Genomic DNA, 16987 nt, shown 5'->3' with positions numbered 1-16987 from the left:
AAAGCTGCAATTAGCTGGGCTTTCCTGGGGCCTGTTTGCATCTTCAAAAGAAGGACTGAATGTAGGAGCAGCTGCTTGTCTTAGCCATTTGCCTGCCTGCCTTCTCTCCCGCTCCTGCCCCTCTCTGTGCTGGGCTAAGACGAGCAGAGGATGGAGGACCTCTGGGACTTTGGTTCAGGTCAAGAAGTTAACATGCCATGAGCATCTTTATTTACCAAAAAATTGCCCTGCAGTCGCGCTCCTTGCAGGGCGAGGCTCAGGTGACCCCGGAGTTGTAGCAGCCGGGCAGACCTTCATTTCGTGCCAGGGAGCAGCTGACAGACCTTCCCTCCTGCAGAGGAAGAGCAGGAACCACAAGGGGGTGCTGTGCACCACGGAACTGCTGGAAGGTCTGCCTAGCTCAGCCTGGTCTGGAATGCAGACCGAGCCAGCAGCAACCATCAAACAGCTTGGCAGTCCAGAGGGAGGGGCGACTGGGGGCAATCCTGTCGTGGGCCCCCACAAAGCAGGCCCTCCACCTCAGCTCATGGTCCCCCCCAAGTTTGTACACACATGCATGAGTCCTTGTCGCCCAGCCCCCCCCCCATCCCAACATGAAAACGGCAAACCCTGTGTGTGGATTCTCACATCGATTCCCCTGCATTCGATGGTCAGCATGCATTCCACACTTGTGAAGGGTTTCAAATCCAGGGCCGATCAGCATTCGGTCTGACCTGCCTCTGAAGTTTGACAAAGGTGTCTTGAGCTTCACTGCCCCTTCACTTTGGACTTCTCTCCCCCCGCCCAATTCAGTCTGCCTCCTCCCTTTCAGCCTTCAAAACTTTATTGAAGACATTTCTTTTCCACCAGGCGTTTGCCCTTTTTGTTTGTTTGTTTGTTTTATTTATTCCACACACACCCATAACTCTCAGATGGTACTCAGGGAGATACACCTCCCTGAGTCTGTGGATTGGGCGGTATATTAAATATCTTAATAAAATAAAATAAAATAAAATAAAATAAATACAGTCCAGGTGGGCGCTGAATGGCTCGCAAGGCGGAGGGCTCCTTACATGTCAACACAATTTTCTGGATACCGAAACTTATTCCTTGCAACTTGGCCCTCTCTGTGGCCTGTGATCAAGACATGCCGGACACTTTTCTGAGCAGCTCACCTGCATCCCTGGCATCTTCAAAGGTAAATATCTCACCACACTACAAGATGCACGGCAAAGGCCTTGGGCGGCAAGGGGGCCACTGAAACGGGCCATGGGGATCCATGCCAGTTCAGGAGCAGCTTGTCCTAACAAGCCGGTGGGGGGTGGGGGGGATGAAAGAAGGCAAATCTTTCCCGCCATGCCTGAGAGCCACACTGCCTACAGACGGGCAGTTTTATTTTATCTTATTTATTTTTACATTTTGTATCCCGCTCTTCCTCCAAGGAGCCCAGAGCGGTAGACTACAAACTTAAGGTTCTCCTCACAACAACCCTGTGAGGCAGGTTAGGCTGAGAGAGAAGTAACTGGCCCAGAGTCACCCAGTGAGTCTGTGGGTCAATGGAGATTTGAACTCGAATCTCTCCGGGCCTAGTCCAGCACTCTAACCACTACACCACACTGGCTCCTTCTTAAGCATAATAAGGGAAGGGAAGCCTCTGCTCCTTGCCTTTTGCCCCCAGAGAAAGAGATGAAGGGGACGATCTGCCCAGAATTATCCGCACATAATAATATTTATTTATTTATTTATTTATTTATTTACATTTTCTATCCCGCTCTTCCTCCAAGGAGCCCAGAGCGCGCGGTGTACTATATACTTAGGTTTCTCCTCACAACAACCCTGTGAAGTAGGTTAGGCTGAGAGAGACGTGACTGGCCCAGAGTCACCTAGCAAGTCTCATGGCTGAATGGGGATTTGAACTCGGGTCTCCCCGGTCCTAGTCCGGCACTCTAACCACTACACCACGCTGGCTCTTGGGTGCCAGTGCTGCCCCACTCCCTGTGTATTTTTACTGTGCTGTCTCAAGAGCTTGGGCAAAAGGTGAGGCAGTTGCAAGCTTCCGACTGAAATAGGGGACCCTGGTGCGAGACACAGGAAGCTGCCTGTGGAGTCTGACTTTTGGTCCATCTGATGCAGCATTGGGAACTCTCCAGGGTTCCCAGGCAGAGGATGGCCTTTTCTATCAGCTGCCACCTGAGATTCTTTTGAATCTCAGGTGCCGAGCAGGTGCATGGCCCCCTTGCCTTGTGTGTAGCAGCTACTTTGCTGCAGCAGCTGCTGTTCCTGCTGAATCCGTCCACTTGCTTGGAGCAAAGAAAGCATCTGACTCATTTTCTGCATGAAGGCACTGGAACTGTGCACTTTGCTGCCCAGCCCGTAATGGGGGTTGGGTTGGGATGCAGGATTCCAGGTTCTGCTCATGGCGGAGGAATCAGGTGACCCATTTGCACAGAGGACTGCTTTGGGAGGCTTTTATTGTTGTTGTTATTATGATTATTTTAAACAAAGCAGAACAAAACACCCAGGAGCTACAGTTATTTCAGCACTCTGGACAGCGACAAGGGAAAGGAACAGTTCCAGGGAAATGTGCCCTGCAGCATAGAGGAGGGAAGGGGCTGAAAGAGCTGAAGGAATCTCCTGGCATCAGCCAAAATCTGCCACTGGCCAACCTATTAACCCACTTGGGGAAACTACCAGCCAGTCAATGAATTACTCAAGTGGTGGGCAAGGTGGGGGGGGAGACCCTCATGGATTCTAAGCAGACCCTCCCTGGTTTCTTATGCAGCCAGGACTTCAGACTCACAGATCCCTCATGGGATCAACACTTGCATTTGAGTGGCTATAATCCAAGGATTGTGCTAATGCGGTGCGACCTAGAGGGAGGTGTGGTCTTGCTTGGGGCCCTCAGTTGCCAAGGAAGGCTGAGATGCGGTTTCTCTGGACACTTCTGGGTGGAGCCTGGAAGGGGGCACCTTCAGCCCCAGGGGCCTCAAAGAAACTGCACGTCCACCCAGAGCACCCTGGAGCTCAGTAGCTCCCGTCATCCATTCCTGCTTGGTGGCTTGAAGCAGAACCCTGGATTGCCCCAAGCAAGCACCTGTGCTGTGTCTGTCCCGCCATCATTTCCAGAGAGTCTCCTTGGAAGGGGAGCCTCTGGCTCTCCTGGGCAGCATTTCCACTGTTGTGAGGCTGATACTGCTGGGAATTTTGCTCCAGATTTTAGAAGGATGGATGCTTCCAAACATATTTGGCAGATCATTTTGGAAGCACCAGTAGCTCAAAGACACCCTCTTTATCTTGCCTTCTGTGCCAAGCCATTGGTGAGGCTGTGTGCTTCTGGGTTTCTTCCTTCATGGTGGACACCAGGGTGCCAAAGGCGAGACAGCTGCCTCTTCTTCTCAGAGCTCTTTGCTCTTCTGTCTCCCATTCCACCCTGCCCCAGTATTAATGAGCACCATGCTGCACTTAGGCTTGCCATTCATTAGGTAGAATTGCATGGTTGATCAGACCATGCAGCTCTACCTGATGAATAGCCAGCCTGCAGGCAGTGTGTGGGGTGGGAGAGGAACAGATGGGAGTTCCAGGAAGGAGAGGCAGCTGTGCACCCTCCCCTGGCTCATTAAGACAAGCCGTTCCTGGTGGACACTAATCACGAACCTCATACATCGATCCTCTGTGGCTCTGCAAAAGCAAAGCGCATGATCCACGAGCCAATACGGGTGCATAATAAGCAAGTCAGGGGCCTGGAGTCATCATCACACTCGCTGACATTCCCAGCGGCATCAGCCCTCAGCCCCCTCCTCCAAAGGAATGTCACTGCTCTGATTCGAACCCACCACAGCCAAGGGAAATCACACAGAAGACTGGGAATGTAACCTGACATCCCAATCTTTATTCCGGCCAACTGGCCTTTCTTCCACCTGAACTGGAAATGCTGTTTGGGGGTTCAGATAAGGCCATTAGCACCGGAGACTGGTATCCATATTAACTAGCAAGAAACTCTGCAACAAAACTTTCCAGATATGCTGCCAGGACTAGCAGGCGTTTTTCTTCAGGGAAAGGTGCATATTGGGGTGTGTGTGTGTTCCTTCCTGAATCAAGGGGGGTCAGCCAAGCTGACTGCACTCAAAGTCCAAAGCAGCCGTGTGTGTGTGTGTGTGAGAGAGAGAGAGAGAGAGAGAGAGAGAGAGCGCAAGCGCAAATACACACCCACACACAACAAGGCTTATCTGATTCTCTTACTCTGAAGGTGATAATGTTGAAAACCTAACTACCCAGGGTCCCTGTGGGTGACACACGGGAGGGACTCATCCACTCGGTGTCCTGCAAGCCAGTTCCAAAGCAGGGAGCTTAAACTCCCTGCTTTTTGAGATTATTTGGGCAAGGGAGGAGGTCTCTCTCCCCAACTACATTAGGGACTCAAGGGAGAGGCAAGACTCATTGAGAGTTCACGACAGCTGCTTCTAGAAGTCTCTCCAGGGAAAGAGACAGGGACTGCAAACCCTGGGACTCCAGACTCCCTCCTTGACCCCTTCCCACCAATCAGCCTGACTCAGAAGCCTGGGCTTGTCCCTCCCTTTCTCCAATTAAGCAGGTGCCACTCACCTCACTTGTCCTCAGCAAGCCAGGAGATCAGCTCCTCAACGAGACCCTCTGTGTGAGTGTGCTCTGGATTACGCCCACCACAAGGCTCCCAGCTAGCTGCTGGTGCTTGGTCAGAATACCTCTCTGTCAGCTATTCCGACTTCTCATTGGTAGAGTGCGTTCTAACTGAACGCCCCCAAGAGGGGGGAAAGAAAGAAAAGGAAAAAGCAGATCCAGATTGGTGCTGGATCTGCAGTTTAATGGTGCAGTGGGGAAATGGCTTGCCTAGCAAGCAAGAGGTTGCTGGTTCGAATCCTTGCAGGTATGTTTCCCAGACTAATGGGAAACACCTATATTGGGCAGCAGCAATCTAGGAAGATGCTGAAAGGCATCATCTCATTCTGTGCGGGAGGAGGCAAGGGTAAACCCCTCCTGTATGCTACCAAAGACAACCACAGAGCTCTGTGGTTGCTAGGACACTGACTCGATGGCACACCTTTACCTTTAAGAACAATAATTACTCCTTTGGGGGTGTGGTGGAACCCATCGAACACCATGAGAGGGAGGAAATGTATTTTAAGAAAGGACAAGGAGACGGGCGAGGTGCCCTCTAGTGGTCAGCACTGCAGTAGTTGTACAAAAGAAACAGAAAACAAGATGCAGCAAGGAAGAAAACGAGATGGTATGTTTAGGAGAACTGGAGGAGGGGGCTGGCAAAGAGGAGGCTGGCGGGGAGTGTGTGTGTTGCCCCTCTTGCCCTTAAAGACCAGCCTCCCATGCTTCTTCCCATCTCCCTTCCGACATGGTGGAACACCACCTTTCTCTTGCCTGCAGGAGCAAGAGGCCACCACCCAGGCCTTGGCAAGGAGGCATGGCTTGGCAACCAACCAGGACTGGCCGCTCTTTTCCAAGGTCGTCTTGGCACTCGAGCCGTTCTTGGTTGCCATTAAGATCTGGAGTGTTCACCATCTGGTTTTGCTGGATCTCAGATTGACGGAGGCAGAACTTGGGTGCCTGCTTGTGGTTTGGTCTGTTTGTGAGATGGTGTCAGGGGTGCATCTAGGTCATTTTGGCTCCCAGGCTGCCCCTGGCAGGAAGGTCCCCCTGGCGCAAGCCCCCTCCGATCTACTTTTGGGGGCCTCCTGCGCCTGCCCTGCCGTGCGGAACACTCCTTTGAAAAGCTTTTTCCAACCGCTGCTTGGCCAAGGGGCAGTTGCCAGAAGGTGACAGCAGTCCTTCTCCCTCCACCCCCTGCCAGCGACGGCAGCAGTGACCAGAGAGCAATGCCGGACCTCGTCACGCAAGCCCGTGATGTCATGGGCTTACGATGAGCTTTCACAACTGCAGTTCGTTAGAGACGCTGGGCCAAATGGCAGGCCCAGCATTGCTCTCCAGTCTCTGCTGGTGGCGGGGGGTGGGGGGAAGAAGGACTGGGGAATGGAGGGAGGGAGCATTGGGATGCCCCCCCCCAGGCGGCGAAGACCAGGCCAGATGGCCTGGTCCTAAGAGCACCGCTGGACGGTGTTGTGGCTAGAAATGGACAGTGGCAGCTCAGCTCTACGTGTCTGTGTGTCATATTTCCTGGTGATTGCTGCGAAGATCTCCATGTCTGGCTTGGAGACAAACTTCTGCTTTATTCACTGCTCCGCCATCTGCACTGCAAGGTGTACTCAGTCAAAATGTGGCTGAAGTTGCCCCGGTAGTTGAGTGTATGGCTATGCTTGCTGCTAAGGGTGCTGCTGTGTCAGCTGCTGCAATACTAGGAAGTAATGTAAGGAGTCATAATTGCATGTGAGAGAGCAACTTACGTCAATGATGTTACTCAAGTGCAGGCACCGTGTCTGGCAGTGGATTCTGGGTCAGTGATTCTTTTTTGGCCATTTTTGGACAGTGTGTTTGGCAAAATGTGGTGTTCTGTGTTGGGAGGGGTGGTGTGCTTCTGTTCTGCAGTGTTTTTCAAGGCAGGGTTGCAAAACATGTGAAACTCTACTTGTTTGAGCCATAGAAAACAAAGGGGAACTCAAAACACCCAATTGTTCCCCATGGGTAGGTCCTAGGGACACCAAAGTGGGTTGGGTAGTACAGCATGATGGGTGCTACTTACCACCCAACCCACAAAAGAAATAGGCAAGCGGGCAATTTTTAGAAAATGTTTAACCTTTCCCCTCTCAAAAACCCTCATAGGATCCTATGGGGTTTGGGGGAAAAGGTTAAAATTTTGAACTGTACCACCCAACACATGTCATCCACCCAACCTTAGGACCTACTCATGGGGAACAATGGAGTGATTTGAGTTCCCCATTGTTCCCTATGGCCAAATCACTCAAATCAATTTGAGTTGATTCATCAATACAGCCAACAATGGCTGCTGTTTCGAGAAACCAATTCTAGTATTTTGCAATTCAATTTGAGCTCAAATTAAATGGCAAAAACCCATTTGTGCACATCTCTGGTTCCAGCGAGCCTGGCTGCGTACCAGCCTGCTCCCTTCTGTGTATGGGTGGGGGTCCTCCTTACTCTCCCCAGTCATTGTCTGTGGCAAACAGGTGTGTGCCAGTGTTGCTGCTCAGTTTCCCAGGGCTCCACAGCTGCCGTTTCCCTCCTTACAGCCCCTTCATTCATTCCCGACTTCCCATGGATTTTGCTCACTTGCCTTCAAGGGGTTTGCAAGGTTTAATTAGCTAATATGTGCACAACATTCTGAAATCCTTGGATGAAAGCAGAGGCCTCTTGTAGCCTTGCAAATGATTATTAGAGTTAAATAGTCTGTCAGGAGAGTCGCTGGCTGCTTGCTGGAGGAAGAGCTGAATGAAATTCTTTAACCTGAAAGCTATTACAATTTCTTTCTCTCTAAATAAATAAAGCCTGTCAGTTACCTGGAAGGGGTACATGGGATCCTTAGCTGCCTTAGAGGAACTTCATGTGTGGGGTATTGCCCCCTCTCCCCTGATGGCTCCAATTTTAATGAAAAGTGGTGCAATTAGTGCATAGAATGTTCATTAGCTGTCTGTTCGTTAAGCTGCCCTGGATAATTTTTGAGTTGCCTGAAAGCACCTTGCTGGTTTAAATCTGCAAGCCATTTGGCTGGTGTGGCTGCAGGAGATTGATTTTATGTCTTGCAGCCCACAAGGGGGCAACATGGCCAGTTCTGCACACCACTACCAGCCCAACAACAGATCAAGTGGCTGACGGAAGTGGAGGCATCCGGGTAGAGGAAGACCGTAAGAGCCACCTGCATGGCTCTTAATGCATGGTGTGGAGAGGAGAGGAAGAAATGGTTGGTATTGTTTAGACCAGGGGTGGGGAAACTTGGCCCTTCAGCTGTTTTTGAACTACAACCCCCAAAACAGTTGGAGGGCCAAGGTTTCCCCACCCCTGGTTTAGACCCTTCTTGCCTATAGGGAAGCCATGTTGTTCCATTCAAATATGTATGGAAAGCTCCTGCAGTTCAGTGGATGAAATTCGAAAAATATATGTGTTAAGGGTTCCTCCCAAGGATCAACCAGGTCCAGTCAACCAGGCCCCATAGCCAGTGAGAGGCCTGGGGCGAACATGCCCCCCACCCAGTTTCTCTCCTCCCCCCACAGACAGCTGCAGTCCCAAGTTTTTCTGTGACTCCCGATTGCGGCGAGTCAATTCTCTTTTGGAGAATCAGCATCTGCAGAGAAAGAAAAGGGTTAAAAACCAGCCCTGCTATACGAGCAAAGAGGCACCTTTTCAGAGTGGTGATTCTCTTTATTGAGCAGGGGGAGAGCAACTGGCCCTATCCATCCCCAGCACAGCATCGCTCCAGTGGCGGTTGCTGGTGTCTGTCTTATGTTTCTTTTTAGATTGTGAGCCCTTTGGGGATAGGGAGCCATTCTATTTATTTATTTATTTCTGTATGTGAACCGCTTTGGGAACTTTGGTTGAAAAGTGGTATATAAATATTGGTTGTATTGTATATTCTATTGCCCTGTCTTCTCCCAGCAGCAGCGGCCGCCATCTAATTGGTCTTCCTCGCCATGTGCTCCTCCCCGGCTCTGCATTGCAATTGAATGCTGTTGCTGAGCAAGGAGGAAGCGTGGAAAGGAAAAGAGGAAAGGAAAGCCAAAGAAACAAGCAACGCTTATCTTTTTGTTTTCTCTGTGTGGTTTCTTCCCCTCAGAAGCCAATGTGTGTTTTTCTCCTTCCCACTTTTATGAACCGTGTGAGTGAGCGAGAGAGCGAGAGAGCGATTCCATCCCCAATTGAAAGCACCCCTTTGCATTTCTTCCCCAGGCCCTTGTTCGTGATTGAGTGAGATATTTTTAACTTTTAAAAAATGATTTAAAATGATTGGCTCTTCCCTCTAAGTCCTGACCCATGTGATTTCCCCCTTGGAACTTGCCATGGTAAGGAAAGGGCAAGAAGGAAGAGAGAGGGGTGCGTGCATGGTGAACATAGGAAACTGCAATATACTGAGTCAGACCATTGGTCTATCTAGCTCAATATTGTCTACACTGACTGGCAGCGGCTTCTCCAAGGTTGCAGGCAGGAATCTCTCTCAGTCCTATCTTGGAGAAGCCAGGGAGGGAACTTGAAACCATCTGCTCTTCCCAGAGCGGCTCCATCCCCTGAGGGGAATGGAGTGCTGGTGGGTGCTGGTGGGGTTATTGGTTGGTTTTACTCTTGTCTATGGTGGTGGTTGTTCAATATATATATTCAATTGTTTTTCAACTAAACAAGTTCTCAAAATGGTATACATAACAAAGCATTTTAGAAAATGTTCCTTGCTCCCAGAAGGGCTCACAATACTTGAGGAAGAGTGGAGCATCCTGGATTGTTTGCTAATATTAAAACTGGTTTGATTCGACGCCCTCCCCACCTCTGCCTTACACCCCCCACTTTTAAACAAAAAGGTCTCCAAAGCAGTAAGTCCCCCTCCCCCAAGATATGGAAAAAAAATGGTTCTCTGCTCCCATATGGCTTTCCTCAAAAGAATTAGCAGCTTTAAAACTTTTGCTCAGTGCTTATAATAGCTCACACATAAACCTTGGTAGGGGGGAGGGAAGCAGCTGTGATTACAATGAATTTTGAGATGTTTTAATATGCATTAATTAAGCCTTGTTAAGTGCTACTGTGCTCAGTTTCAACACTGCAACAGTGTGTTAAGAAAAATGCCATCTACCAAAGTTCTCTTTGTATGTATATTTATTAAAAGCAAAAGTGCACTTTTGGAGTCTTGAGAGATGGGGGGGGGGGGAGAGTGAAATTTTTTATTATTATTATTATTATTATTATTATTATTATTATTATTATAAATTCAATTTCTATACCACCCTTCCAAAAATGGCTCAGGGTGGTTCACACAGAGAAATAACAAATAAATAAGATAAACAAAATGGATTATTAAGAAATGTTAAATTTTATTGCATTGATTAGACATTGATTTAGAAAACTGCCATTCCTGTTGACTTTTGCACTACTTCAATAGAAGTGCTCCAGGCTGCAAATTGTTTTTAAAAGGCCATATAGCCTGCTCCCCATCCAGGTGCTTTTGTGGACTCCCGCCGCAACTTTTAGGCTGGCTATGGGCCTGTCAACAACTGAGGATTTTTCCCCATCCCTTCCAGCCAAGGGAAAGCACTCTCTTGAAGAACTCTCTCACAGCCCTCACCAGTCTAGCGGCCTTCCTCTGCAGCCACAAGGTCCCAGGCTTAGTTTCCATCAGCATCCCCAGTTAGATGCTGATGGAGGGAGGTCCAGGAGAGGATCATTCCTCAGCCCTGGCCAACCTTCCTCATCCCATGACTCAATGGCTGCGAATGGGACTCTGTCAGGAGGTGGCCCAGAGGAGCAGAAAACACTTCCCCCCGCCCAAACGTCGAGTAAAGTTGTGCCGTCGAGTCGGTGTCGGCTGCTGGCGACCACAGAGCCATGTGGTTTTCTTGGTCGAGTACAGGAGGGGTTCGCCATTGCCATCTCCTGTGCATTATGAGAGGAGGATGTTTTTCAGCATCTTCCTATATCGCTGCTGCCCGATAGAGGTGTTTCCCATAGTCTGGGACACCCACCCGCGGGGATTCGGAACAGCAAACTCTTGCCCCCACCCGCTGCGCCATGAGGTGGCTTGAAACATAGAGTGCCTCACCCTTAATTGCAAGCTTGGCTCTGACATTTCTGCCTTTGTCTGGTGCTCGTTTGCTGCACAGGCATTATTGAGCTTATTGAGTGGAGAGCTTGCAGGAGTGGCTGAGCAGAAGCCCTTTTCAGCTGGAGGAGCTGTGAAGCTAGCCGTGTGTGTGTGTGTGTTCTAGCAATCTGTGGGCTTGTTAGCTAATTCCCTCCACGCTATGCAGTGCATGTCAACCAGGCCTGATCAATGTCCCCTTTCCCCAGGTAGTCCCAATCCTGAGATTGAAAAAAGGGATGGTTTCTCACCAGCACGGATGCAGTCTTTTCCTTTGCAAAAGACATCCTTGGAGGCCCCAGGTGCCATGGCTCAGCAGTTGTAGTGCTTGGATTCATGGCCAACCACCCAAAAGCAGCTGGCCCTAACGAGTCAGGGGGTGCCAAAGGAGGGGCCGCTGCCTCTGCTCCCTGGCAGCAGCTGAGGCCACCTCACAACAGCTTCTACCAGCCCTCAGGTTCCTGGCTGTGGCTCCCTTCAGGACAGGGCTGCTCAACTTCAGCCCTCCTGCAGATCTTGGCCTACTATTCCCATATGCCTAGGCTATTGACCATGGTGGCTGGGGATTATGGTGGTTGTAGTTCAAAAATAGCTGCTGGTGGTGGCGGGGGCGGGGGGGGGGCCTAAGTTGAGCAGGCCTGGTTTAGGGCAACCTTGGCAACCAGGTGGTGAAAGTGGCTTCCTTCCTTCATAGATTTGTATTCTGCCTTTCTGCAAGGTGTTCTTGACAGCATGCAAAACCTTTAGAAAAGATCCCCACAACAGGAAAATGATATCAAAGAATAATAAAGGCCTCTTGAAATGGTTAAACTATATAAGTAAAGCAGCCACACAAGGCTGAAAAATGCCCTTTGGTTAGGGCTGCCATATTCAAGCTTCCCAAATCCGGGTGGCCTAGTTTGCATATGATGCAAATTATGTGGCAACTAATGTGCATTTTTTAAATTTATTTACTTATTTGACAGATTCGTATACTTTCCCCTCCTCCTCTGCCTTCCCATTTGATCAGATCAAGAGTGAAATCCAGACAATCCGGGCATCACATTTGAAATCCGTGTAAATCTGGGTGGAATTTAGCAGCCAGGGGGAGGAGCCAAAATCCGGGGGCCACCCTAAATTCCAGGAGACATGGCCAGGCTACCTTTTGTGTCAACTGGACTTCATGGCCTGCCTGATGGCCGTGGGAGGGCTTCTGAGGGGTGGGGTCTGGTTGCCTCCTGAGGGAGGGAGGAGGATGCCGGACTAGACAGGACTTTGGTCTGCTGGTGCAGCAGGAGGCTCCTCCTGGGCTCTCTGCAGAGACGGGGGTTTGGTGAGCATGGCAAGGGCAGGGCCTCTGGAACAGTCTCACTGGAAACAAAGGATGCTGCCCGAGGCAGAGGCTGCCCGTTGGCCCATCTTGTTCCCTCTCACCTGGCAGCAACGAGGGAAAGGCAGAGAGAGGCCTTTCCCAGCCCAGTTCCTGGAGGTCCTTTGAACTGGAGACGCTGCCTGTTCTGCTCCGGTAGAGGCTGACCAAGGTTGCTCAGCATGCCAGTAGCCAGATAATAAGATTGTTTGTGCCTGTTCAGGAGCCCCAGGAGGTTTGCTCCCCCTCCATGGCTTCAGTTTGCATTTGACATGAAGACTGGCCATGTGATGAACACTGCAAGGCCTTTTGTCTCTGCCCCATAACCGCTGGCATTCAGGGCCAAAGAGCCTGGGGACGACCTCAGCTGCTTTGGCCGCATGGCGGGGTCATCTCTGTCTTCTTTGCAGCTCTTCTCTCCGCCCTGCCCAATCACTTCCGCTTTTATGGGGGAAGCCAATCTATTAATTGGATGCCTCCACGGTCTTTCTGCTGTGGTTTTGTTTTATTTCCCCCCTCAGATCTTGGGGTTGTCTCCACTGAACTCATTTCCCCCCTCTGACTTCCACACTCTTAATTGCACAGAAGGAACTTGAGAGAGAGAGAGAGAGAGAGAGAGGTGGCAGATCTCTTCAGCCTTTGCTGGCCTTACCAAACTCCCCTCTAAACAGCTGGCTAACTCACTTGCTTGGGGCCAGTGGGAAACGGATGACACTTTGGGGGGAAAGAGCTGCAATAATCCTGCCACCCACTTTCCCACACTGCCATCCTCTGAGTAGCATCTGAAGAACAGCATCCCGAAGCATCTGCTTTCGGCCTGTGCTGTCTGGCACTGGTTCCGCAGGCTGCCAAAGGAAAGGAGGTGTTTAGCATACTGTGAGTTCAGTGTTGCAGTGGCAATTTATCAGTGGCAGCAACTGACATTTAAGAGACTGTGAGCACAGGATGGGTGTGTGCATGTAATGGGCACAGGGGAGGTCTGTAGCCGAGATGCAGCATGCATCATTAACAAGGATGGAATAAAGAATTCACACAGCTCACCTGGAAGCAACATTCCAGTCTTGTGCATGCTCCCAGTCAGCAAAGACCCAGGTGGGAGGAGGGGGAAGTGATCACGTGGGAGGTGGGCACAGACTCCGAGGGTGTTTCCTCCACCCTTGATAATATGCTGGGTAGAAGTGCTGGGTAGCCACCTAATAGCACAGAGGAGAAGCAAGAGGTTGCTGGTTCAAATCCCCACGGGTATGGTTCCCGGACTATGGGAAACACCTCTATCGGGCAGCAGCGAAATAGGAAAGATGCTGAAAGGCATCGTCATCTCATATTGCACAGGAGGAGGCAATGGTCAACCCCTCCTGTATTCTACTAAAGAAAACCACAGGGCTCTGTGGGTGCCAGGAATCGACACCAACTCGAGGGCACAACTTTACCTTTAAAAGCGCAGGGTAAGGCAGTGCCATTGGAGGCTGAGCCTGCCTTCAGCACAAACACTCCCCCTCCTCCTACCCATAGTGGCTCATTCTAATGAGCCGGTGGGGGGGGGTGGGGACCAAAGGAGGCAGCTTGAGTTGCTCCTCTCTCCCCCACCCTGCCGGAAAGCCATGATCGTACTGCCTGCAGACTAGCGATTCATCAGGTAGAGCTGTGTGGTTAACCACACAGCTCTACCTGATGAATGGCCGAAAGGAAACCCAAGCTGCCTCCTTTGGCATACACATCCGCCCGCCACCCTCAGCTCATTAGGATGAGATGCTACTTTGTGTCTTTGCTGACACAGGACCCAAGAGCGGTAGTGGGCGCAGCTCCTGAAGTGGGACAAGAACTAGCCTCATGAATGCTGGAAAGCCGCAAGAATGTCGGCACACATTTATTCATTCATTCATTCATTCATTCATTCATTCATTCATTCAGTGTCACTACATGTCCTCCAAGTGTGCTTCCGTCCTGCCTGTGTTTCAACATTGCAGTTCCTGCACTGTTGGCAAGGTGCCGTTCACATTTCCGATGCCTTCTTTCGGGTTTTATTGATGCGTTACAGTCCTATAATGTCGCATGTGCATTGCAAAAAAAAAAAGCTGTATTTTCCCATTGTAGGAGTTTTGCACAAGCTAGAAAAGACTGCTCCCCTCCCCCAGGGGTGTAGCTATAATTGAACGGATGGGCTAAAAGAACCTGGGCTCCCCCTTCTTCTGAGGGACCCCCAGCTCCACCCCTCCCTATTTTCTTCATTATCTCCCTCAATCCAAGGGGCCATCAGGGAGAGGGGCAAACACAGGCCCCCTCTCCCCTAGTTACGCCCCCTGGCTCCCCCTGCTGGTGGCTTTGCACAACAAACAGCTTCAACCCTTTATTAAATTTTGAATGCCATCTGCCAAGCCAAAGCATTTTACTGCTGTTGTAGCGGGTGATCTGGAAAGCGCCCCGCCTCTGCCAGCTGAGTGGCGGGAGCCGATCCTACACCGCAGTGGGTGATGGGCGGCGCGGCGCTGTTCTGAACAGCTTTTAGGTGCGGCGGGAGGAGAGGTAAGGACTACTAATTTACAGTTAAAGGTGCCTCCTGCCGCCCACCCAGCACACCCGCACCAGTCTCCGTTGGCTGCCTGCCAGGCCAGATCTACTTCTGCTCAGCCTTGTCAGCCAGTTCTTACTTAGGCAGGAGAAGAGCTTTGCATAAGGAAAGAGAAAGTCATGGCTAGAGACTGCTGTTTGCACAGGAAGGGAGCCTCTTCCTAAGAGCAAGCACATCTTGAACGACTCTATTTGCACAGGTCTTTACATGAGAAAGTAGATCGTCAAACACAGAAAGAGGTCTTTTCAGAGGCTTTTCCATCCTGAAGCAAATGCTGAACCAGGGAAGTTTGGGTCAGGCTGGAAGGACAGGTAATTCTTCCACTTTTTTTTTCCTGCAATAGTCACTTGGAATCTTGTGTCCAGTTCCAGGCACTGCCTTTGAAAGAGGACATTGAGATCGAGGGCAACCAAGATGGTGAGGGGTCTGGAAACCAAGTCATAGGAACATAGGAAGCTGCCCTATAGTGAGTCAGACCATGGGTCCAACTAGCTCAGTATTGTCTAAATGGTCTGGCAGCAGCTTCAAGGTTGCAGGCAGGAATCTGTCTCAGCCCTAACTGGAGATGCCAGGCAGAGAACTTGGAAAATTCTGCATGCAAGCAAGCAGGTGTTCTTCCCACAGCGACCCCTTCCCCTAAGGGGAATATCTTGCAGTGCTCACATGTAGCCTCCTATTCGAATGCAAACTTGCTTAGCAAAGGGGACAATTCATGCTTGCTACCACAAGACCAGCTCTCCCATGAGGCTGAAGGAGCTGGGCATATTTAGCATGGAGAACAGAAGGCTAAGGGGCAGATATGATAGTTGGCTTCAGATATCTGAAGGCCTGGTTCATGCAATCAGTTGAATCTAGGTTTAATGTGGGCTACTCACTTCACTGTGGTTGTGTGAACCCATGACAAGGCAGGAATCTCAGATTCATCTGGGGCCATAAACCACCTTGGCATGGGCTCACACAATCACACTAATGTCAGTAACCCACATTAAGCCTAGATTCAAATGGCCATAGAAGGAGTGGACTCAGTCTCTTTTGCTCCTGAGGGCAGGACTAGAATCTATGGGTTGAAATTTCAAGGAAGCAGGTTCAGGCTAGACATCAGGCGGAATTTCCTGAATGCAAGAGCTGCTTGACAGTGGAACAGTCTGCCTCATGTAGGGCTGAGCTCTCCTTCCCTGGAGGTTTTCCAACAGAGTTTGGACAGCCATCTGTCAGAGATGCAGTAGCAATTTTCTGCACTGAGCAGATGGACTAGGACCTTCAAGGTCCCTTCCAGCTATAGCAATCCATTATCCAGGAGCCAAGGGGCAATCCATCAGAAGTCTACGTGAATGGCTTGGATCTGCCCAGCTGCAGCCTGCAGCAGAAGTGCACAGGTAAGGAGCTAATTAATGTTGTCTGGAGACATGGAGTTAAAGTTCTAAGTAAATTAGTTTATTTAGGAAATCCATCAGGGAGATAGATAAGGCCTACATGCCTTGCTGCTAGAGACATGCAGGAAGAGGAAGGGAGAAGAAGGATGTCTCTCTCTCCAGATGAAATCTATCAGTCTAACCAGATGAGAGCTTGAAACCTATCAGAGAGCCAGCATAGTGTAATGGTTAGAGTGTTGGACTAGGACCAAGAAGACCCGAGTTTGAATCCCCATTCAGCCATGAAACTCACTGGGTGACTCTGGGCCAGTCATGTATCTCTCAGCCTGACCTACTTTACAGGGTTGTTGTGAGGATAAAAATAACCATGTACACTGCTCTGAGCTCCTTGGAGGAAGAGCGGGATATAAGTGTAATAAATAAATAAACAACCAAGGGGGAGTAGAGGAAGCATAGTCAGAGAGGGGATTCCCTTGCTCAGCATCTCTACCCCTAAAGCCCCTAGTCATTGGTGCTAAGAGTCAATGCCATCAGGAGCTGCATCTCCAACATCAAGTGCAGGCAACAGGGTTGGGGGTGGATCCAGCCTCTCCTGTGCCCTACTCTTTTTTCACTCCCCAAGCCAAATGCCACATTTCCCCCTAGCGCAATCCAGACATCTGAGTGCCGGGGAAGATTGTTTCCAATAAAATGCATAGACATATTGAGTGGTTGCCCTGGAGGGAGGGGAATGGTGACCATGACCAAGGGTTTTAATTAAGTGTGGGATGTGTGTGGACCGACCCCATGAATTTCTAGCTCATCCGAAGTCATGGCTGTACTGTATTCTCAGAAAGCAAGACTATTAAACCTCATCCACAATCCCCAAGTAGTGAAAAATGATTTCTAATTACTTCTTGGGTTGTCCTCTCTCTTTCTGGTGCCGGGGGGTGGAGAGGACAACAGAATGAGAAACCAGAGAGTTCTCGGATCATATGAGAAACCTG

This window comes from Hemicordylus capensis, chromosome 11, assembly GCF_027244095.1.
Source record: "Hemicordylus capensis ecotype Gifberg chromosome 11, rHemCap1.1.pri, whole genome shotgun sequence".
NCBI classification, from domain to species: Eukaryota; Metazoa; Chordata; class Lepidosauria; order Squamata; family Cordylidae; genus Hemicordylus; species Hemicordylus capensis.
Note: the sequence above shows the minus strand (reverse complement) of the source record.